Source organism: Ictidomys tridecemlineatus, chromosome 1, assembly GCF_052094955.1.
Source record: "Ictidomys tridecemlineatus isolate mIctTri1 chromosome 1, mIctTri1.hap1, whole genome shotgun sequence".
Taxonomy (NCBI): Eukaryota; Metazoa; Chordata; class Mammalia; order Rodentia; family Sciuridae; genus Ictidomys; species Ictidomys tridecemlineatus.
In genome coordinates this window covers 181,316,008-181,339,959 of record NC_135477.1, presented here as the reverse complement: position 1 = coordinate 181,339,959, position 23,952 = coordinate 181,316,008, and the positions used below count along the sequence as shown (strand labels likewise).

The 23,952-nt window shown below is 38.6% G+C and overlaps 1 protein-coding gene across 7 annotated transcripts in view; it reads left to right on the top strand.

The window, feature by feature from the left end:
* Positions 1–23,952, top strand: part of Fbxw11 (F-box and WD repeat domain containing 11) — a 121,692-nt gene that overhangs the window by 4,910 nt on the left and 92,830 nt on the right. For 2 of the 7 annotated variants that reach the window (XM_078052424.1, XM_078052423.1), the window contains exon 2: positions 5,229–5,390. The exons of the other annotated variants lie outside the window; for them this stretch is intronic. The gene's annotated coding sequence lies outside the window, so the exon portion shown is untranslated. The remainder of the gene's footprint in view (positions 1–5,228; positions 5,391–23,952) is intronic. 7 annotated transcript variants of the gene reach the window in all.

Sequence of the window (23,952 nt, the reverse complement as noted above, 5' to 3'; positions counted from 1 at the left end):
TTTTTTAAAGAGAGAGAGAGAGAATTTTAATATATATATATATTTTTTTTTAGTTTTTGGCGGACACAACATCTTTGTTTGTATGTGGTGCTGAGGATCGAACTTGGGCTGCGTGCATGCCAGGCTTGAGCCACATCCCCAGCCCCCAAATGCAGATTAAATAGACACAGATTTCAGTGGGGGTTCAAATGAAGTAAATATTTATAGACCTCATTGACCTGTCTAAAGAAGCTATACCTAAAATACTGATGTATTTGTCTGATTTTGAAGTAGATTACATGTCCTTTCAGATTTAATGAGGATAAACGTGTTCCTGAACTCAGGTCTTGGTCTACTGATACTCTATTTTACATATCCCAGAGAAATTACCAGGCCATTGTACAGCACATACACTCCTCTGAGCAGTGCCGTTTGGGCCTCTGAATTCAAGAAACAAAGTGTTTTTCTTTGTGAGCTCTTGGGATTGTAGGTCTTCCTTGTGATATTTGCCCTTTATGGGAAAGAAAGCATTTCCGGTCCTAGTGATTCTACATCTGATCTCCCTTCAGATCTCAATCTCCCTTCTGGTTTTCCCCCCTGATTTTCTTCACTGAATTCTCTTTTCTTTCTTTTTTTTTAAGAGAGAGTGAGAGAGGAGAGAGAGAGAGAATTTTTAATATTTATTTTTTTAATTCTCGGCGGACACAACATCTTTGTTGGTATGTGGTGCTGAGGATCGAACCCGGGTCGCACGCGTGCCAGGCGAGTGCGCTACCGCTTGAGCCACATCCCCAGCCCCCTGAATTCTCTTTTCCAGTTGAAGATTGGAGGACTATGGTCTTCCAAATTCTGTTCATGACATTTCCTGCGACAGCAGTGGTGTGAACTGATTTAAGAGGTGGCTCTCCGGCCAAATTGGCTTAGGTCACATCTCAGCAATCTTCTCTTATACTTATGCTGATAAAATCCTATCAACCCACAAAACACAACAGATGCCACCTCTTTTGATGTCAGTTGTATTACAGTGGCTGATACCATCTTGCTTTATATCTGTAGCACTGTGTACTTAGTAATCATTCCCTTTAATTAAATGAAGGAATTCTGGCATTTTGTATTCGTCTTGTAGTACTTAACATCCTCTGGACTAAGAGAATTGGGATCTTTATTCATCTTCCTGTGGCACATGACTCCTTCATACACACAGTGCATTCTTACAGGTGTTCAGTAAATGTTGAACTGAGTTTTCCCGGTGATTGTTTTCACATATTATGCTTTCTGCCTTTATCTTAGTCATCTTGTCTTTTGGAAATTTTCATCTATGTTACTAATTTCTCACAGTAATCTTAATTTTTATGGGATTCATCATATCTTACTGAATATTATAGAAATTTGTGATTGGGTTACATTACCTTCCTGAGGCTGTATCTGACAATCCTTTTACTCCTTCACAATGCTAAACACATATGTGGGTGATCAGTAGGTATTTATTGATTTAAATTAATGTTAGCCTTTTTTTTCATGCTATGAAACCTTTTAAGATTTCCTTTTAAGATAAGATAGAGATGAATAGAGGAGAAAGACTAGTGAGGGAAAGTGGCAGATGTTGGGCGGAGCTCGGGATGTTCAGACACATTTCAAACATGATTTGCAGTGTTACACAATGCAGATTGATTTACATACATCCCATAGTGATTGCTAGCAAAGAATTGAGGAAATCAAGTTGCTTTTATGTCTTCGTGAATTTGTTGAATAACCCTACGTGTTCTCTGACCTTAAAAAACATGGTTTAGTAGTAGAAAGGGCATGGGCTGTAGAGAGACACCTGAGCTCCTGTCCTTCTCTGTCACTGTGAGCTATGTGGCCTTCCAGGAAACCCTTCTGTGGTGCTTTTGACTGTCTGTACGTGTAAGGAGACTTGGGTAGTGCTCCAGGTTGTTGGAGAGCTGTCAGGGAAGGACCTTGCAGAGTTTGCTTTTTAGTAGTGCTGCCTTTCTAACTTGACTGCAAGTACGGGGACCATATTTTGTGAAGCAAAATCAAGACAGATGGTGTGGAAAGGTTTTAATTTTTTCACTTGAGTTGAGCATGTATTTATTTGTAAAGCTTTACAGAAGCCTAACATTTCCTTGCTTTTAGCCCATATATTTAATAAGCCATCTTTGGGGGAAATGATGAAATCACATTGTATTGCTACTAGTTTGGAAATTCTGGGAGGTATTGTTACGGTTGGATGCATCAGTTTGGCCTGATAGATCTCTGTGGTAACTACAGCAAGAACCCACTGAGCTGTTTTAGGTATCATGGTAGAAAGAAGCTGTTGATTAGTTTACAAGAACATTAAACAAACCCTGCTTTAATATTTTGGGAAATTATGGATTTTCAATTTTTTTAAATCCAGTCCTTTTTATTTTTTATTTTAAGACAAGGTCTTAGGGCTGGGGGTGTGGCTCAGTGGTAGAGTGCTTGCCTAGCACATTTGAAGCATTGGGTTTGATCTGCTCAGCATCACATAATAAACAAACAAACAAACAAACAAATAAATAAATAAGTAAATGTATTGTCCATCTACAACTAGAAGAATATTTAGGAAAAGACAGGGTCTTGCTAAGTTGCTGAGGCTGACTTCAAACATACCATCTTTCTGTCTCAGCCTCCCAAGATTACAGGTGTAATTGTTATAGGTGTTGTGCCTGGTTTGATTTTTGAATTTTGATTTTGAATTTTGATTCTTATCTTAGCAAAGCTGGTGGTTTTGACCTTTAACAGAATAAACAAGATTTCCTTATGAGTTATATTATTGTTCATTGAATTAGTTAACAGTAGGGGGAAAAACCAGTTGGTCAAGAATGAGCTTGTTACACTCTTTTAAGTTTCTGCTTGATTGCAATTGCTTAATAGGAAGTTTGTCTTTGTAAGCAAATGAGACACAACCAGGGAGACTTGACAGTCCAGTAGGGTGTCTCTAACCCTGGTCTTACTGTTTAAGCAAAACTCAAAGATGTAGATTTCTGTGATGTCAGCAGGAAGCATTTTTAGGAAATTCCCGGTCCTGGTTAGTCAACAGTGAAAACCTTCACAGTCTGGAGAGCTGTGAAGTAGGAACAGAGGGCTGTCAGCATGGAATCTGGGGAAAAAGAGGAGTCTGCTCATGAGTAGAGAAGGTGCCCATGTGAGTATGAAGAACTAGGAGGCCTAGTGCAAAGCTTTGGACCCAGAGAAGGAAAAGAAAACATTTCAGAAGGGCTCTACTGTTGAGGAAAAGGAACTTGAGTATTTAAAAAATTTACTTAATAATTGAGAACATTTAACTGGTTTTTAGAACTAGTAATGAAATATGCTTTGGTTCTCCAAAATGCCTACTTGAGAGAGACAAGGATAAAGAGGCTGGGACAGGAAGAACTCAGTCCTGGCACTGCTGTCTGGCATCTGTTGATCTTAGTGTCTCTAGTATGAGGCTTGCCATCAGTTAGGCATTGAAGAAGAAATGATTTTTTTTTTTTTTTGAAGGAAAGGAGGAAAGATTAACTCAGTACTGAAAAAGGGCCTGAGGAGTCAAGAGATTCAGAAATGAATCTGTCAAATTGTGGTTGTGCTTTGCTATCACTTGTTCTGCATTTTGAATATAATAGTAATACTCTGAGAAAGCATAATATATTGCTTTAGTAATTAACTATTAGCCATAGCTTACTAGCTACTTTTATCAAAATTTGGTTTCCAATTTATTCTTGACTTGAGTAATATCATGGGAGAAACTTATCACTCGTTTTCTTTTTTTGGCCTGGGATTTTACTTACGTGAACTCATTTAAGTTGTATTAAGAGATTTCCATTTGATCGTTATGGTGAGGTTAATATAGGCTGGGATTTCATTGACTTCATTTGCTTTGCCCACAGTGTGAAAGATCAGATTGTCTTTAGTCATTGTCTATGGACTGTTAACAAATCTTAAAGTGTGAAAGTTACTTGGGTTCAACTGAATTTAGGATTCTTTGTCACAGACTTTACAGCTAAACACAAGGAATGCTTACACACCATCATAATGTGTTTTGTTTTAGCATTATATTATAGGCCTTAGAACTCTGTGGCTCTTTGGTAATGAAATGCTTTTTTAAGTGGCAAGATCTGGAGAGTTTGCCTCTCAGCATGGCTCAACCGGTTCAGCTAGGCTGGAGTTTTTACTCTTGGGTGTGTTTCTGTAGTTCTCAGTTCCCATGTTCATTAACTTAGGACTTTCAAAAGTAAAGCTTAGGTCCCAGGAATCCTAGCCTTTCTGACCCTTGGACATGGCGGGTAGTGGTCAAGAGGTTCGTTGACTCTGCCATCTAGTAGATTGGAGTCTGGGCAAATTGTTTCTTTCTGTTCTTCTTTGAGAATTAAATATGGGTAATTAAAGTGGAGGGCCTGACCCATTGGCAATAAAGGCAGGTGTTGTTAATTACTGCAAAAGCATTTTGACAGTAGTGTGGCAGTTGAGGAAGGAGCAAATCTATGTGCAAGTAAATTCAACTTTTACATTTTCTCTTTGTCATCTTATTTTGGATGCTTTTTTCTCTTTCATGTAGTTTGTTTATAGTTCAGTCTAAGGGAAGAGTTGGTATGGTAGAAAAAAAATTCATGTAATATGGAATGGACTTAATATTTAAGTGTGTGCCCTAGTTATTATTGTCCTTAATGATTTTCCCTTGTTTACTTGCTGACTGGCCATTGTTGGGTATTGGCCTTTATTGAATAGAAGTTTACTCTTAAATCCTTCTAAAATGTTTTGTATGGCAGCTCAGGGTTGAGGATTTGGGTGATATGTGAAGATTTGATGTCTTTTGTGTAGCAAACCAAAAGATTGCTTTGAGAGGTGCTTAAGTAAGTATCTTTATTGGGAGGTATTTGAACCCTCCCATCTTATTCATTTTGATTGACAGGCATTTTGTAATGGTGAAGGAGCTGTCTTAGGAAACAGATAAAGGACACTTTATGTGGATGGTGGGTCAGTTTTTATTTGCTGTCATTTGGAAATTGCATGCTATTTATTGCAAGTACATACTTCCATTAGAGTCGCTTCATTATTTGCCACGGAGTTTCTTGCTGAGGAGGAATACTGCTGCAGGCCTTTGATGCCAGTAGCTGACTTGGCCTGTGCCTTCTTTCTGTACCTCAGATCCACCATTCCATTGACCCTTCCTTCCATTCCTTGGTGGCTGTCCTTTGCCGCTGGTGCCATGGTGGGTGTATGGATTGCTTTCTGTCTTTCAACAGTTACCGAAGTGCATGTTTGGGATTTTGTTGAAGAAAGCTGGATACAGTAAACGGAAAGAATCTTGGAAGATGCTTGACTGCTGTCTTTTCTCAGACTAGTCTGAAAGGGAGTACCCCCATTCATTCTGGATTGGTGGATCTCAAGTACAAAATATTTTCCAGGTAAGCGATTACCCTGTATTGTTTTGTTTTGTGGAATTCACATCACTGAAAGAAACTTTAAAAAAATCTTTTTCTTTCTGTTTTTCATTACTAGGGGAAGAAAGAAATACTAGATATTTGTGCTTAGTGTGTGTTTGAGTGGGGATCAGGGATGGGACTGCTAGTAAAAAACTTTGTTTCAGTGTAAGAAATGCAATTATAGGCCTAAGTAGTTTTTAGTTATAGTCTAGACAGTACTGTAAATGGAATTTTTTTGGATGGGGGGATAGCTCATATTAAATATGGAACACATGGTCGTTTTGAGGCATCACACAAAATGTACAGGCAATATCTGGTAAAACTACTTTCTGTAGTTACCATGTAATAGTGGTCTTTTGTCCTTAGGACTCTTGGGAGTCTTCAAAGGAAGTTTTAGCAACTGTAGCAATTGTTATTGAGAGAAGTGCTAAATACCAGGCCAGTTACAGGCTTTTGCATGTATTTCTTAATCGGCCTAGTGCTTCACCTGTGTTATAGAGATGTCGAAATGAAGCTGGTGAGCATTAGATAAGGGCAAGTTGCTCAGGGTCACACAGCTAGCGATTTAGCACATCCAGGCTTTACGATTGCATTTGTATTCCCAACACTTTGGGTCTTACCATCTTACTCCATTTACTGAAATTTGTACTTCAACTTCTGGATTTCCAGTTTGATTTTCTGCAGCGACTTTTCACTTCAATTTTGTAGGGACATTGTGTGGCATGTGGCATTGTGTGGCATGTGGCATTTTAATCATGCCTGATGCTCTGCTTGCCTACTGAAAAATCAGAAGTTCTCCAATCCGCTCATCCAGTGAACATAGATGTAATTTAGGGGAATGTAAGGCAGTGTGTTTAAATGTCAATAAGTGCTTTATAAAAAAGTATCATTTGGTCTAGTGAACTCAAACCTGTGTCTTCTCAGTTCATTTTTAGTGTTTATTGGTTATTTAAATAGCTCATTTGCTCAATTTTGCCATGTGATTTGTCAGGCAGCTGTTTTGACAACATAACTTTGGTATTTAATATTCTCTGTAGATTACTTCATACCCTATAATCTTATATAATTTTCTTTTTGACCCACATTCTGACTTTGTGATCCTTGTTTTAGTTTAATTTCTTTACATTTGCTAATATTTCTCCTTGGTGACACTTTTCATACTTGTCACCTGAGGGCTGTTGGAGGGGTGGCGACGGGCAATAGTACCAGTAGAAATAATGATAGATAACGACAACTGGGTGCTTCCTATCTGTGGAGCATGGTTTATTCCTTTTTTTAAAAAAGTATTTTTTTTAGTTGTAGATGGACACAATACCTTTATTTTATTTATTTTTATGTGGTGCTGAGGATCAAACCTAGTGCTTTACACACACATGTGAGGCAAGTGCTCTGCCACTGAGCCACAGCCCAGCCCTGATTTATTTCCTTTTAAACTCATTTTGTCTTTATGGTTACCTGATAAGGTAGGTTCTACTTAACTGATGAGGAAACTGAAGAATAGAATAGTTAAATAACATGCTCAGGGCCCCACGTCTTACAGAAGCAAATTGAGGTTTGGATCCGGGCATCTGGCACAGAGAACGGACTTCCAGCTTCTCTGCTGTTCTGCCTCCAAGTTAGAGGATTGTTCAGAGCAGATAGAGGAACTGAGATCCTGAAGACTGAAACTCTGTGGTGTTCTGACTCAGCAGTCATTGCCAAGGCAAAGGAAGCAGTTGAATGTGTATTTCTTACCTACTTAGAAGGGTGCAGGTTCTGTATTAGCATTTAGGCTATTAGGCTGTTTCCCAAGAGAACGCATAGGAAGTTAGTTGAGGTTCTGTTTCAAAATCATGTTCTGCAACAAAACCTTCTGTTGTGACCAATATTTAGTATTGGCTTGTGATTGTGCCTCGATAGTAGAGCGCTCGCCTAGCATGTGTGAGGCCCTGGGTTTGATCCCCCACACCCCCCCACACACACACACAAAAAAGAAAGAAATAAAGAAAGAGAAAGAAATATTCAGTATGTGTGTTCTTCAGTGTGGCAGTGACTAGTCACATGTGGTAATTTTTGAAATGTGGCTCTGCAACTCAGTACCTGAATCCTACATTTTACTTAATAAAATTTTAGAATTTATTATCATCCTAGATTTGGTCCTTGGTTAGCATCCTCAGAAAATCTGATCTGATTAGCATGCTCAGAGCAGCTTCTTATTCCAGAGTTGTACTAATATAGTAACCATCCTTACAAGACTGATGGGGAAAACCAGAATTCTAATTTATGAATTGACAATGATGTACGTGTGTTGGCATGATGAGTATGTTCTTTTACTAGTGGACAGATTTGCTTACTAGAGCTTAACTTATATGGCAGCTTAATTGAGAGAAACCTTCAGACTTAAGCCAAATGACTGCAGCCCTGTCCTTCTGTAGGTAAACTTTACCTAGTAGTCATCTTATGAACTCAGCTGGGGAGGTGAGATATCTGCTAGTTGATTGAGACAACCCCATTCAGTTTACTCTAGGTATGGATGTTTTTTCTTAATGGCAAAATCTCTTTTTCTTCTCAGTTTGCTTTTGCTTTCCAGATCTTTCTCTGATTAAGGCCATTCATTTTTAGATAAGTCAGTATATTCAGCTTGAATACACTCTTTTTTTTTTTTTAGAGAGAGAGAGAATTTTAATATTTATTTTTTTTTAGTTTTCGGTGGACACAACATCTTTGTTTGTATGTGGTGCTGAGGATCAAACCTGGGCCGCAGGCATGCCAGGCGAGCACGCTACCGCTTGAGCCACATCCTCAGCCCTTGAATACACTCTTACAAGTCTGAGAGCCCTTTTGTTTTCCTTAAGGTTTCTTCATCATTGCTGTGACTCATTTTGTATTGCTTTCAACTCTAAGAAAACAGTTGAAATTTCTTTGCTTTCCTGTGGCCTCTTTATACTAGCTTATTTAATGTGGTCATATAGTACCTTGTAGAATAGGACATGTTCAGAAGGCTGTATGTCTGGTGTAGATTCTGTTTGCATTGCATCATGTTATTAAATAGTGCTTGTTTTTATCATTACTTTGGGACTTGTTATTCTCTTTCTGTTTTTGAAATAGAAAGAGTAACATAACCAACTTTGTATTTTAGGAAGTTAATTTTAGCGGGTATATGCCAAAGATGGATTGGGGAGACTTGAAGGCAGGAAGACCTCTGGTCTACTGAGCAGTGATGAAGGTGAACCAGAGCACTGTCAGTGAGGATGATGAGGATGGGCTGGATTTGGAAAAGCTGGAGTAGTAGAAGGAGAGATTAGGAACAATAGTGTGACTCTAGTTTTTGCCTTGGGCAGCTGAATGAATTTTTTTTTTTTTTCCCTCCAGGGTAGGAAATACTAGTGGAAGAGATTGGGGAAGGAGAAGGAATGAGTTCACTTTGGGTTGCAGTGAACTTGAGTTCCTTGTGGGTAAATAGCCTCAAGCAGAGTATCTAATAGGAATATTGGTTTGGAGCTCACCAAATAGGGCAGGGTGAGAAATATTTGAGAGTTTCTAGCCTCAGTGGTAGCTACTTTTTACCTTAGTTCAGGTAACGTGATTGTTCAAATGCAGATTGGAGAATATGTACATTGGTTATGGGCATGTCAACATAAAAGGGTGGGCTACCAGAGCTATGGGATCAGAACCTGAGAGTGTACATGATATTGACTGAGAGGTCTTCTTACCGATCTCTCCTTTTCATTCTGACCTGGGAATTCTGTTACAACCAACTACTGCCCATTCCTAGTGAACAAATTAGATCTTTTGTACTTGGGTCGTGATTTTTTTCTTCCATTTAATTACTAGAAGCACAGTTTTTGAAATGTGTTTTTATTTTATTTATTTTTAATATTTATTTTTTTAGTTGTAGTTGGACACAATACCTTCATTTTATTTATTTATTTTTATGCGGTGCTAAGGATTGAACCCAGGGCCTTGCACGTGCTAGGTGAGTGCTCTACTGCTTAGCCACAAGCCCAGCTCCTGAAATGTGTTTTTAAAAACTCAGAGTTGTCTTTATACAACTTATGTACATTTACAGAAATTCAATTTTATGCATGTGATTACAAAAACAAGAGAAAAAGAATCTAAACAGAGTTAAAAGAATCTAAATAGAAACTTGCCCTTCTCTCAGCCTGTCTAAATTCTCAATTGCTTTTTATTTAGCTGTGATTATGGTATTTTGTCCCCACCCTCCCACCATGGTTGACCTGTGGCCTCATACATGCTAGGCAAGTGCTTTCCTCCCCAGCCCTTTATTTTTAATTTTTTGAGACAGGGTGTTTCTAAGTTGCCCAGACTGGGCTCAAACTTGGGATCCTCTTGGCTCACCTTCCAGAGTAGCTAGGATTATATATAGCATGCATCAATGCACCTGTTAAGAAACACTTTTTTAATACCATAGTCTGAGGCCCAAATACAAGCAATTTTACCTATCGTCAGTTGAAGAAACAGTGAACTGTTCCAGAATTAGGGTGAAAATTAGCTGTGTTGGAATTATTGAGATGCTGTGCTGGTCTCCAGTGTGGCAGGGATTTTTAAGCAGATCTTTACTATATTCTGCTTTCACTATATATACTTACTTCAGACTCCAATGGAGACAAGAGTTCATTACAGCTAATGAACTCATCAATCAATACTTGAAAAATTTTTTGAATGAAAAATTTAATACAAATAGGAAGTACTTAGCAAATGAAAAAACGTCTTCTACATTTCTGTGTAACCTTCCTCTATATGTCTCTATACACTGATCTGCACCTTGATTTTTATTTATGTACTTCTAGTTGTAGATGGACATAATAACCCCACCTATTTATTTATTTATTTTTGTGGTGCTGGGGATTGAACCTAGAGCTTGTGCATGCAAGGCAACCACTCTACCAACTGAGATATATCCCCAGCCCTATGACTTTATTTATTTATTTAAAAAATATTTTTATTTTTAGTTGTAGTGGACACAATATATTTATTTTTATGTGGTGCTGAGGATTGAACCCAGTGAGTGCCTCACACATGTGAGGCAGGTGCTCTACCACTGAGCTACAGCCTCAGTCCTATTTTATTTTTTGTGTGGTGCTGAGGGTCGAACCCCAGCACCTTACACGTGCTAGGCAAGTGCACTACCACTGCCACTACCCCAGCACTCTCCCCACCTTTTTAATGTAAAACATGATTAATCATCTTCCATATCCATTTCCAAAGAGCTTTCATGTTTTGTTGAGGTGATCATTTAAAAGGTATGTGTTGATTTATTATACACATAAACCATGTTTTGTGTAACTAGTCTGTACTGATGCATATGTGGGTTATTTCCTGTCTTTTGCTATTAAATGTGATGTTATAAAGAATAACTTTATGTCATTTCACATATGAAGGAGACAGTACAGATATGTTCAGGGCAGATTCTTGGAGGAGGCATTCTGAATAGACTCTTTGAGATATTGGCATAGCTCAGAGGTAGAGCACTGTCCCAGCATGTGCAAGGCCCTGGGCTTAATCTCTAACATGGTGAAAGAAATTTAGTCAAGTTTAAATTTTCCCAGCTGTCCCATGAATGTCTTCTGTAGCACCTCCCTCCTCTCAAAAAGCCCCAAACCATACAGAGTGCAGGATCCATGCAGAGTGAATTTAGTTGTGCATTTTTACTGTCTTTTAATTCAGAATAGTTTCTTACCTTTTTCCTCTTTTCCTGGTATTAATTTCTTTGAAGAGCCCAGTTCAGTTAGTTCTCATACAGGATGTGCAGCCTTCTGTATTCATTTGAGTATTTCTTCCTAGTATCATTTAACTTGTATCTGTTGCTCCCATACCTCCTGTAAGCTGGACATTTGGTAAGATGTATCCATGCGACACATTTTGGCAGGAGTGCTTCCTCATAGGTGAAGGCCTCTGATGTTGAGTCACACCAGGGGGCACTTACTGTCAGGCTGTCTCTTTAGGGGCTGTGCTAAACTCAATCCCACTGATACGGTGACAGTAGCCACATCTCTTCATATTGAATGTACAAATTTGTGTTATTAGAGAGGACTCTATGGGACACTATTTTGGCACCTCATAAATACCCTTTTCATTTACAACTATTTACCCAGTGATGTCAGCATCCTAATCCTGAAGTCCGTTATTACAATGTGAGTTACAAGATTGAGGTATTCTTATTGTCCTTCATTCTATGTTTGTGAACTAGCATTCACAGAGTTTCTCCACTTTCCTTGTCTGTGTCACCATACCCGTGGGCTTTTGTTAATTCAGCATGTTAGCAATCAGATATGATCTTTACTGATTGTCCCAGATTTGGCTAATGAGGGCCCCTTCTAGGTAACACTTGGTCCTTTATTTATTTGTTTTGTCAGTTGCTGGGGATAGAATCCTGCTTCCTTTTTCCAGGACCCCCTAGTCTTTGTGTATTTCCTGGCTTTTTGGCACAGGATGTCCCAGGCTCACCTTGTGCTTTCCTGCAGAGTTGGATCAGCTGTTTCTCCAAGAGGCTTCTAGTTCTTTTTAGTCCCCAGTGATTTCCTATTAGGAACCCAAATCATTGTGGTGAGTTGTCCCTGCCTCTACACCCTATGTTGTTTGGCTTCAAGTTCAGTTTTACTTGAAGCCTGTGATTGTGAAAATGGAAGGGAGCTTATTGATACAGTGGCCATCAAATTGTGGTGCACATTGTTACATGAATGGTCAGTTTCATTCATTCGTTATTAAGCATGTACTCTGTTCTAGACACTCTGATAATATAGGAATATAGAACAGAAGCAGGTGCACACTTTGCTTCCATTTGTTCTGCAGTCTTTCATATAAAAAATTATAGCATTATGTGAAAACTGGTAAGGATCATGAGAAGTAGTCATACAGGTTATGGGAGTTAGAAAAAAGGAAATTTCATGAGGAACTTTTTTAATATATATTTTTTAGTTGTAGATGGACACAATACATTTATTTTATTTATTTATTTATTTTTATGTGGTGCTGAGGATTGAACCCAGTGCCTCACACATGCTAGGCAAGTGCTCTACTGCTGAGCTCTACAGCCCAGTCCCTCATGAGGGACTTTTTTTGAAGTTACACTTTGAGGCCTGGACAGAAATTAGACCTGGATGTATTGGGGCGGTGTTGGGGGGGGTGTCATAGCAAAGATAGCCATGTAAACAGTGTCTGCTAGTCAGTTTGTATGAGGAGGAGCAAGGAAGTGGTTCTGTGAATTGTTGGAGTACAGCTTGTGTGAAGGGACTGAGGTGGATGCATTTGGCATAGTAGATGATGACCACATCTTGGACTTTTTCCTTTAGGTCATAGATTACAGATGGGTAGGTAGCCTATGGATAAAAGAAATCCACAAACATTTTATTTGGTTTGCACATATTTTAAATTTGGGACATTTTATGTCAAAACACTTCTGGTTTTGTTTGAAAACTGGGGCTTGTCATTGCCCTTTTGGGTCAGAGTTTGTATTTTTCTGTTTGTCACTGCCCCATAAGACTGTCCTCACTCTAGTTGATCATAGAAGCTTTTGAGCTTTTGATCCCTGTATAGATCAAAGGAGGTATGAGGGTGGTGGATGTGGCTTGAGAGGGGAGTTGATTATGGAAGTTTGAGCAAATCTGTGCTTTAAAAGATCACTCTGACAGAGATTTTGGAGGCCGGATTAGAACAGGATAAATTGGAGCAGGGAGACTGTTGGAATATTCCAGGAAAGAAATGACAGGCTGGTAACAGATGGTATGAAGAGGAGGAAGTGAGCCGTTTTAGACGTGGAGTGGATAGGTTGTATTGACAGATATGATAGTATATGTGTATGGATCAACAAGAGTGTAAATCCTGCTCTCAACACATGGGGTGCTGGGGCTGGGGTCTGCTCAGTGGCAGAGCACTGGCCCAGTGTCTGCAGGCCTCCGCACTATAAAACAGAAGCACAGACAAGGAGTCCTGTTCCTAAGAAGTTTCACATTCATAAATCTTCTGGAAGTTAGCCACTTGTTATAATCTATTGGTTAACTTTGGAAGACAGTAGTGATAGTTTGATGCATTGTTGTCACCATGTAAAGTTGTTTTGTGACATGTGATTAACATATTTGACAAACAATGTTAACTTCAACCTGGCTGTATTTTTGAAAATTGCATATGAAGTAAATATGCTTTTTTTCTTCTATCACTTTTCTTATAATTATGGAGATAAATTTTCAAATATATTGAATATTTTAAATTTATATATATATATATGTATATATATATATGAAATCTATTTAATTTTCTCAATCTCTGTAAGTTAATAAAAGAAAGATAGTGAATCTATAAGACCCTGCCCTGTGTGCCTAAAACTGCACCACGTTATGGCCATCTACAGTGTAAACATTTTGCTGGAAATCCCTCATCAGTCAGGGCCTGGCTTCCCTGTTGCCAGTGCCTTTATTCTGGATATTTGTATCACCCTCCACTTGACATGGAGTGAAATGAACATGAAGCCCAGCATCAGGAAATGAACAAAGGTTGTCAAAAGGGCATTCTACAAGTGTATTTTTATTGTGGATAACATACAGTAAAGAACATACATCTGAGGTGCACAGCACAGTGAATTTTTACATAAGTAAAATAGCATACTGTGTACCACCAACTCCAGGTCAAGTGCACTTCCAGAGCCCTTGAAGGCTTCCTGTGGCCTGTACCTTACCCTCCCAAACATCTTGTTCTGATCTCTTTCATTGTCATTTTTTTTAAAGATGTTTTTAGTTGTAGTTGGATACAGTACCTTTATTTTACTTATCTTATGTGGTGCTGAGGATAATACCCAGGGCCTTGCACGTGCTAGGTGAGCGCTCTCCTGAGCCACCATCCTAGCCCCATCACTGTCAGTTTTTAAATCATACAGGTTATGCTCGTTTTTGTTCCCCAGTTAATTATTACATTTGTCAAGTTCATCCACTTAGTTTTGTGTAGCTGTAGTTTTTTTCTGGTGTATTATTCTAATGTATGTATAATCCATGGTTTATTCTCTTTTTTAGTTGCTTGAATAATTGGGTTGCTCAATACTTGGCTGTTACTGATAAATTGCTTCCAATTTTTGCCTGCTATTATGGGTCCCACTTCTAAGGTGGACATAGGCATTTGTTTCTGTTGGATATAAAAAACCCAAGAGTACAATTCCCAGGTCAGAGGGTGGGCACTTATTTAACCTCAGTAGCTACTGCTGAGTGCCTTTCCAGCTCCTGTGCCAGTTCACACTCCCGTCCCTGAAGGCGAGTTCAGTCATCACTGGTAGTTGTTTCTGTTTAGCCATCCTAATGGGAATGAAGTGGTATTTATATTGTAGTTTTTGTTTGCTTTTTATTTAATTAACCTTTTTATAGTTGACATTCTATAAAATGAACTCATTGTAAGCATGCTGTTTTGGGTTTTGAGAAATATATACACTCATATCATCATTAGCACAATCAAAATATGGAACATTTCCATCCCCTCAACAGTTCCCTCCAGGGGAACTTGGCAGTCAGTCATTTGCCCGCTTCTGCCCCTACCCCCAAGTAACCTGCTTTCTGCAGCTACAGGTCAGTTCAGTGCATTCTGGAATTTCACATAGGTGGAGTCACATACCATGTACATAATGCAGGTACTTGGTCATGTTGGATTTATTTTGCTCAGCATATTTTTGAGGTTCATTCTTATTGGTTGTACATTCCTTCTTATTGCTTAGTGCATTAGATGATTACACAACAGTTTGTTTATTCATTCTACTGAGGTGTCTTTAGGTTGTTTCCCGTATTTGATTATTGTGAATAGAACTTGTGTGGATATTTTTATGAGATTTTTTGTGAGAATATTTGTTTTCTCCTAGTCATACCTAGGGGTGGATTTGCTGGAATAGTATATGTATAAAGGAAAATGCTGTTTTTCTAAACTCTAACAAAAAAAACAGAACAAAACAAAAATCTAACAATGACTCTGACACCAAGTGTTTGTTTTTGTCCTCACCAAGTAGCTCTCCAATTCTTGGCATGCACTGACTGGTCGTCCTGTAATTCAATTCACTGCTGACCTTACCTGAAATTAACATTGGATTTTTGAAGTTAGAAGATCCCACAGGACTTCCCTCACTTTTAGGCATCAGTTGCAAAACCTCATGATGCCACCTATATTTCCTGTGACCCCTTAATGTTCAGTAATTTGCTGTAATGACTCACAGAATTCAGGGAAACATTTATATTCCTTTGATCAAAGAGTATTATGATGAACACAAATAATTAATCCGATTAAGAGATATCAACGAGGTTGATTCCTCAGGCAGCCAAACCCCATCCTCCAAGAGTCCAAGCTCAGGCCTGGTCAAAAGTGGCTTGTTTTGAATTAGAAGTGGTGGTCTGCTCATTCCTATAATTCAGGGAATTCCAAGGGTTTTAGAAGTTCTTGTGCCAGGGGCAGGGGGTGGAGAGCAGGCACAGCAGGCAGCAGAGGCCAAACATATGTTTAGTTTTTTGAAAAACAGTGGATCTTCCCCCAGGGTGATTGTGCATTCTTACTCTTAGGGCAGCAGTGCACTGTCAGCCTTTTTAACTCTGGCCATTCTGGTAGATGTGAAGTGGTATCTGATTATGGTTTTAACTTATATTTCCATAGTGACTAATGATGTTGGCCATCTTTTCATTTGTCTGTTGTTCACTTGAATATATTTTTTAGAGAAGTACCCGTGCAAGTGCTTTGCCGAGCTACATCCCAGCCTTTTAAAACATTTTATTTGATTGAGACAGGGTCTTGTGAGTTGCCCAGGCTGGTCGCAAACTTTCCATTCTCTTACCTCAGGCTACCAGGTAGCTGGGATTATCAGCTTGAACCACTGTGCTCTGCTGTCTTCCAGTCTTTAGTCCTTAAAAAAATCAAGTTATATCAAAGGTCGAAAAGTTTAAAGATCTCAATAAGAATCAGGCAACACTTCATTTTATTCTGTTGACATGAGCCAAGCAGAGGAGATTGGTCTTATAGACAGAAAGGGACTGAAGGAAGCAGAAACAAAGCAAAAAGCAGATTGGTCATCTCAGGGAGGGCGTCCTTCCTTTTGTAGCATAAGGACAGGAAGTCAGTGTAGAAAAAGGCATCTGTATATCTCAGTTTACCTTTTTGTGTAGGGATTATGGCAGAGGGAACTTCATTTTCAGGCCAGTTCTAACTGAGGGTGCTTGCCAGTTCTCTCTTGAATCCTGCTTTCTCATCAGGTCAGAAAAGCAGTTCAGCTTGGTGAGATGGAACTTTAGTGTGGGTGACTTTACTTCTTTATTTGGTCTTATGGGTCCTCAAGTAGGAGCTTATCCCAAAAATAGTGAGCTGTAGTTTTTATTTAACAGTTGTCTTCCTTGGGGGAGTCTGGAAAAGAGTCCTCTGTCAGGTGCACATGGTGTAGTCATGCACTTTGGTGGTCGGAGGTTTTAATATTAAGTCCAATTATTCAAGTTTCTTCATAGAACCTGTTTTTTTTTTTTTTGGTGTGTGTGTGTGTTGTCCTATAATCAAAGTTTTTACCTATTCTCGAGGGCTTGGGGACAGTCTGTTTTCTTCTAGAAATTTTGTAATTTTCTATTCCAAAATAATTGTTTCTTATATTAGAGGTTAGATCAAGGCTCATTTTCCCCTTAAGTAGTTATTCAGTTAATTTAGCATCATAATTTACATGTATGTTAAAAACAATTGCAGAGCAGGGAGTGTAGCTTGGAGGTAAAGCTAGTGTCTAGTATGTGTAGAGGCCTAGGATTCCATGCCTAGTATGGGTAAAAATGCAAAATTATTAAAGAAAATCTCCCCTCAAACAAAATCAAAACAAATTTGGTTTAAAAATCTTGATTGATTTTATTTTGTGATTCTAGAACCACTATTCTACTTTTTGAAAGTAGAATAATTGTTTTAATGAGCTGAGCAGAGGAGATTGGTTTCATAGATAGAGGGGGTTTCATAGATAGAGGGGGGTTTCATAGATAGAGGCAGAAAGAGAACAAAAAGCAAGCAAGTGGATTGGTCATTTTAAACTTACTTTCCTTGTTAGGTGGGAGACAGGGAAACAGAATAATAGAAAAATATGGCTATATCAGGTTACTTCAGGTTATCCTATGGATTAAAGGATTCAAGATTAAAGCAGAGGGAACTTCACTGTCATGCTAATTGGCTGTTTAAGAAATTTCTCGGCTGGGGATGTGGCTCAAGCAGTAGCGCGCACTTGCCTGGCGTGCGTGCAGCCTGGGTTCGATCCTCAGCACCACATACAAAGATGTTGTGTCTGCCGAGAACTAGAAAATAAATATTAAAAATTCTCTCTCTCTCTCTCCTCTCTCACTCTCTCTTTAAAAAAAAAAGAAATTTCTCTCTCTCTCTTAATATCTAGTAAGGTCACGTAACAACTTAGTTTTGGTTGGGTGACTCCATTTTGATTTTCAGTCTGGTCTCTTGAGGCCTAGTATAGAAGCTTAGTCCAAAACAATGGCCTCCTATCATTTTGATGCAGAATTTATATTTTCTTTTTATGGACATAATCTGTATTTATTATAGGAAAAAAAATGTAAAATAAGAAATAGAAACCCAAAAAGTTTCCTGGTAACTATTTTTATTTATAATTTTTTTGTATGTGGTCTTCTTCTTCTTCCTCTTCTTTTCCTCTCTCTTTCTCTTTCTCTTTTTTGGGAACCCAGTGGTGTTTAACTACTGGGCCATATCCTCAGCTCTTTTTTATTTTTTGAGACAGCCTCACTAGGTTTCGGAGACTGACTTTGAATCTGCCATTCTTCTGCCTCAGCCTCCTGAGCTGCTGGTTGGTTACAGGCATGCGTCACTGTGCCTTGCCTACACATTCTTTTCTCCTCCTCCTCTTCCTCCTCCTCCTTTTTTAAGAATTTAACCTCTATTTTCATTGTTGTTGTTTTGTATGTGGTGCTGAGGATTGAACCCAGGGCCTCACCAATGGTAGGCAAGCACTCTACCATGGAGCCTCAACCCCTGCTCCTCTTCTTCTTATACACACATATTTTCTTCCATGTATGTTTTGTACGTATTTGTTTTTCACATGTATAATTGTTTTACTTTATAGATATAATTATTTGAAAACTAAACAATATGGCCTCTTTCTCATACATTTGTTTTTAATAGGCACCTCCTGTGCCTGGCTAGGTAAAGATTTTTGAAGAGCATGTATATTTTACATAACCAGAAGTTGTGCCCACTTTCCTCTTGTCTTTGTGAACATGACATGACAGACCATATTCTCTTGAGTGGAAAACATTTTTGACTCCAGGTTTATGCTATTTTAGAGTTTTTGTTTTTGTGATATTGGGGCTTGAACTCAGGGCCTCATGCATTCTATCCCCAAACCCCTGTTTTAGAATTTTCAAATTTAAAAAATATCCTAATTTGATTAAAGAATTTTAAGATTTGTTTTTTAATTACTAGTGACATCAGGTTTGTATTTCTTTTGTGAGGAAAGAAAAATGTCCCGAAGAAAGGGTAGTGTTCTGCCACAGCTCTGGATCCAGGTGGTGGGGAGTGTGGCCAAAGAAAATCTTGGGGTAGGAGCTTGGGAGTTTGGTGTGGCTGGGTGGTGCTCCCTTTGGTGATTGAAAACGCCATCTTGAAGCCAGCTGCAGAAGTCTCCACAGCTCTAGGACGCTCTTCCTTCCTTTGCAGCCATTTCTGCTGTGAGTCAGAAGGTAGGGTTTTGTAGGAGAGCTTCCCACTTCTCCCTTGGGCTTTGCTTTCTTACATGCAGTGAATGCTATTCCCAGTCCAGTCTTTTCTGGTGTTTTTTTTTGGTACTGGGTGTTCAATCCAGGGTCTCACTCATGCTAGGCAAACACTTAGCACTGAGCACACCCCTGGCCTTTTAAATTTTTTTTTTTTAATTATTTTGAGACAGGGTCTGGATGAGTTGCCCAGGCTACCTAGAACTTGCAATCCTCCTGCTTCAGCCTCTCAAGTCACTGGGATTACAGATGTTCACTGCTGCACTGGGCTATATTATATTTTATAGAAATTCCTTGAAAGATTTATGTACGTAGAAGGCACCCTAACCAGGTGTCCAGTGCCAGTGTGGGTTGTCCTTTATTTTGATGTTCCTTTGATGATTTTAGTTGTGGTCAAGTAAATGTAGTCAAAAACCCCAACCTTGACACCTCTTTTCCTCTTCCCTCTTGTCTAGTTTTGTTCTTTCTCATACTCACTTTCTGCACTTCAGTCTCAGTGATTTTTTTTTCTTCTTTTGTTTCCTGTTCCTCTAGGGTATCAGCTTCTTACTGGGGAGTACCTGCAAGCTTTGTCATTTGTCATCTGTTACTCTTAGGGAGGCTTCACTTCCCTTCTTCCTGGACCAGTTAGCCTGTGCTTGTCCTTTCCATTTGAGCTCAGTTCCCCAGGGATTGGGTCTGGGTCCCCAGGTACCTTTATAGGTTAGGCTCCCTTATAAAGCTCTGGCAGCATTCACCCCTTTATTCTTTATAGCTGTTCACAAAATTGTAGTTGATAAATGTATTGGGTATTCCTCTGCTAGACAGTCAACTCTTTTGCTAGAAAGTAATCTCCAGGGGTACAAGGATCATGTCTGTTACATTCTGTTTATTCTCAGCGTCTGCCGTCTGCCATAGCACTGGCCAAACAGTCCGCTAGTTGAATGAAAGAGTAAACTTGGTAGGGCAGATGAGAATTACTATCTAGTATCCAGTCTGTATGTACTTTTAAAGTAAATTAATTAATTCCCTAAATTCTTGGTGTTTTTTGTTTCAGTAACTAAGCATAAACAATTTGATCCTAAAATCAAACATAAATTCCTTTCAAAAAATTGAGAAAGCATCCCTGTTTTCCCTCTTTCCCTCCAGATTATATTTTTATACTGTCATTGACTTGTAAAAATTGTCCAGGTAGTTTCACTTTACTTAACTGTCTTTTTGAAGGAGATATCAGTGGCCTTAATTGCTGTCCATCTGTCCTTCTTTCTCCCCTTCCCTCCCTCTTTTCCTGTGTTGTAAGCAGTGATTAATAGGATCACTATTTCTGTGAGTTGCTTCCTATGGTCAAGTAAATTTAGTAAATGCTGCATGTAATCTCCTCCTCTTGGAAATCAAATAGATAATTGCCATTTTAATAATGAGTTTACCAACATTTTCCAAACTTTCTGACCCCAGAACTCATCTCTCTCTCTATTTAGGTTGAAACCTATGTGATCCCAGGGACACACTTTGGGAAATGCTCTGCTTCATGATTTTTGTGTATTTTATCTCAACTCTTTTTGTTCGCCAAGAGTCTTTCTGTCACCTTACCAACTCAGGAAGGAAGGAACTGTTAATGCCTACTGTTTACCAGATTTATATCAACTCTACTTTTTATCCTTTGCTATGACCTTGTTATGGTATGTTTTCCATATTTTATCATGTGAAGAAATGTGGACCAAAGAAGGGAATTACTTTTTGCTCAAGGTCACACAGCTAGTCAAGAGATAGATTTTATTTATTAATTTTAATGTTATCTTAATTTATTTACTATAAAGCCTGTGCTTTTATTCTCCCCAGTCCAGGGTATGAAAAGAAAAACAATGGATTATTTTAGAGACCACAGCTCTAGCCAGCACCTTAGTATGAGGAGCATTAGGGAGCAGGCTGGGGCTCTTTGTTGTTGTTTGGCTTGTATTGGGGATTAACCTTGGGGATGCTCTACTACTGAATTACATCCCCAGTATTTTAAATTTTATTTTGAGACACGCTCTTCCTAAGTCACCCAGGCTGGCCTCAAACTTGTGATTCTCCTGCCTCAGCCTTCTGCCTGGCTGACTTGGGGCTGGCTTGGGGATCTTAAGAGGTCCAGAAGCCCAGGGCAGGCAGAATCTCCAGGATGTGGGTAGATAGCAGCAGTAGGTTCTCAGTTGGGGCATTGAGAAGAAAAGGCGACAGCCTTGACTAACTCTGGCCAAACTGTCCATGTAGCTCTTAAATTCTTTCCTCCCTCTTTCTCCCCATTATGGTTCTCTTGTGTGCTGCTGCTTTGTTGGCATTTGAGGCTGCTTTTTCCCTGGTGTCACAGCTGGTGCTGATTGGGTGCCTGCTTTTGTGTGCGCACTCAGGTACCGTAACTTGCCTGAGGTCACAGTATTGGGCCCTGGGACCTTAACCTACCTCTGCCTGTTCTTTTTAAACTTCAATAAATGTATTTACAAGAGAAACTTAGACCTAAGCTATTAAAATCTATGAAATCATTGGTTTGCTGTGCTAGTTATGTATGTTTTTTGTTATAGGTTTAAATTAAACATATAGCTATTAAACACTAAAACTCCTCACATACCAACGAAACCCTGGGACACATTGCTTACATCCATTTATTTGCCTCTCCATCCGTTCCATGAATTATTCCATGAATTATTCAGTATGTATCTGTAAAAGATAAGACTGAAAGACAGACTCTTAAATACACACAATTCCATTCACACTTAAAAAAATGAACAATTTCTTGAAAGTATCAAATATCAAACATTTGTTATCTCATAGTTTTTTAAAATTAATAGGCTTAATTTTGTGGAACGTTTTAGATAGTACAGAATTTTTATGTGTTTCCTTCCCACCCCCACAGTTTCCTTTATTTTTAGTGTTTATAATAGTACATTAATTTGTTAGAACTAATGAACTAGTATTGATGCATTTTTATTAACTAAAATCTAAAGTTTATTTAGATTTTCCTAGTTTTTACCTAGTGTTTTTTTTTTCTGTTATAGGATGGATTCCCAATGTACTTAAGCTTAGTTGTTGTGTTTCTTTAAGATTTTCTTGGCTGTGACAGTGTCTTAGACTTTGCTCATCTTCAATAACCTCATCAGTTTTCAGGAGTAGTAGTCAGCTACAGTTAGGATGCCTTCCATTGGAATTTGTCTGCTCTTTTTCTCAAAAATCTTTTTTTATAGTTTGTTTTTTGAATTCAGAATCCAGACTTAGTTCACACATTGCATATAATTAATATATTTAATATTTAATATAATACATCTCTTTGAATCTGTAAAATTTGCTTCCCATCTTTTTTTTTTTTTCCCTCGGCATTTATTTATTGAGAAACTGGTTATTTATTTGTATAACTTTTCACATTTGGGGCATTTGCTGATTATGTTCTTATTAGGTCTACAGAGTCTGTTCCTTTTTATATTTCTTGTAGATTAGTTGCTAGACCTAGGAACTAGGGATTGGGATTTAGTGTATTTCTGTCTCAGTTAAAAAATAGGAAAAAACAAACAAAAAACACCAAACCTGCATAAAACTTGCATTTTCTGCATAAAACAGAAATATGCAAAACCTGTACTCTTTCTACTGTGCTGTTGTGCTTTTCAAATTATGATGTTCTCTGTTCTTTCCAAGTATGTGATCTTTGGTGAAACCAGACCTCTGATGCATCTGCATTTTTCTGGGGTTGAGTTAGGCCCTGTGCACAGAATAAGGCTGTGGGTAGCAGCGGGGCACAAAGCAGGCTCCACTTTTAATAGCCACGCTTTGTATCTGCAGTGGTTTGCAGGGCTTTGCAATCTTAGATGATAAATGCACTCTCTCTCTAAGGTCATTTACTTATCTGGTGTTTGTATTTGATCACCTCAGTGCTTAGTTGAAATAGAGTGCCCAGAAAGATGTAGGTCAGCTTTCTCAGTATTGTGTTTCACAGCTCTTTGGAAAATCTAGGTTCATTTTTTTCTTGTGTGCTTTCTTTGTATAGTCTTCTTAGAATTTTGATTCGTTTATTTTCTTCTTTCTCTAGGATCTGTGGTTCTAACATGAGTGGAATATTTGTGGTATCTTTAGTTTTGAGCACTTATCAGAAAAATAAAACAGCATCATAGAAAAGTAAAAATATATTTAAGAATGTTTCAGTGGGGGTTGCAGTTGTAGCACAGTGGAAGAGTGCTTGCCTAGCATGTGTAAGGCATTGTGTTCCATCAGCAACATATAAAAATAAATAAAGGTATAAAAATGAAAATAAAGGTTAAAGAAAAGAATGTTTCAACAGAACAAAACTGCCTCTTTCTTACCTTGACCATGTAGGGTACCTCTTTGGTGTTTTTTTTTTGTTTGTTTGTTTTGTTTGCTTTTTGTTTTTTAATATTTTTTAGTTGTAGTTGGACACAATACCTTTATTTTATTTTATTTTATTTTATTTTTTATGTGGTGCTGAGGATCAAACCCAGGTCCTTGCACATGCTAGGCAAGCTCTCTGCTGCTGAGCCATAATCCTAGCCCCTCTTTGGGTTTTGCCTTTTTTGTTTGGACTAAATATTTAAGATTTGTTGTTATTATGCAGTTGAAAGTCATAGAAAACCCAATTCATACAAAAGCAGCCTAAGCCAAAAGAGGGCCCTGGGTAGGTGTGGATCCAGGTTCTTCTTGGACTCCTCGGGGCCGTCCTAATAGCAGTGCCAGCTTTCCCTAGCAAGGGCAACCTGATGGCATCAGTGCCTGTGGTTTTAGTCCTCATCTTTGTTGTCAAACTCAGTGGGAAGAAGTTTCCTTTCCTCTGGCTCCCATGGAAGTCCTGGGAATTGACAGTGTGCACTTATCATTGC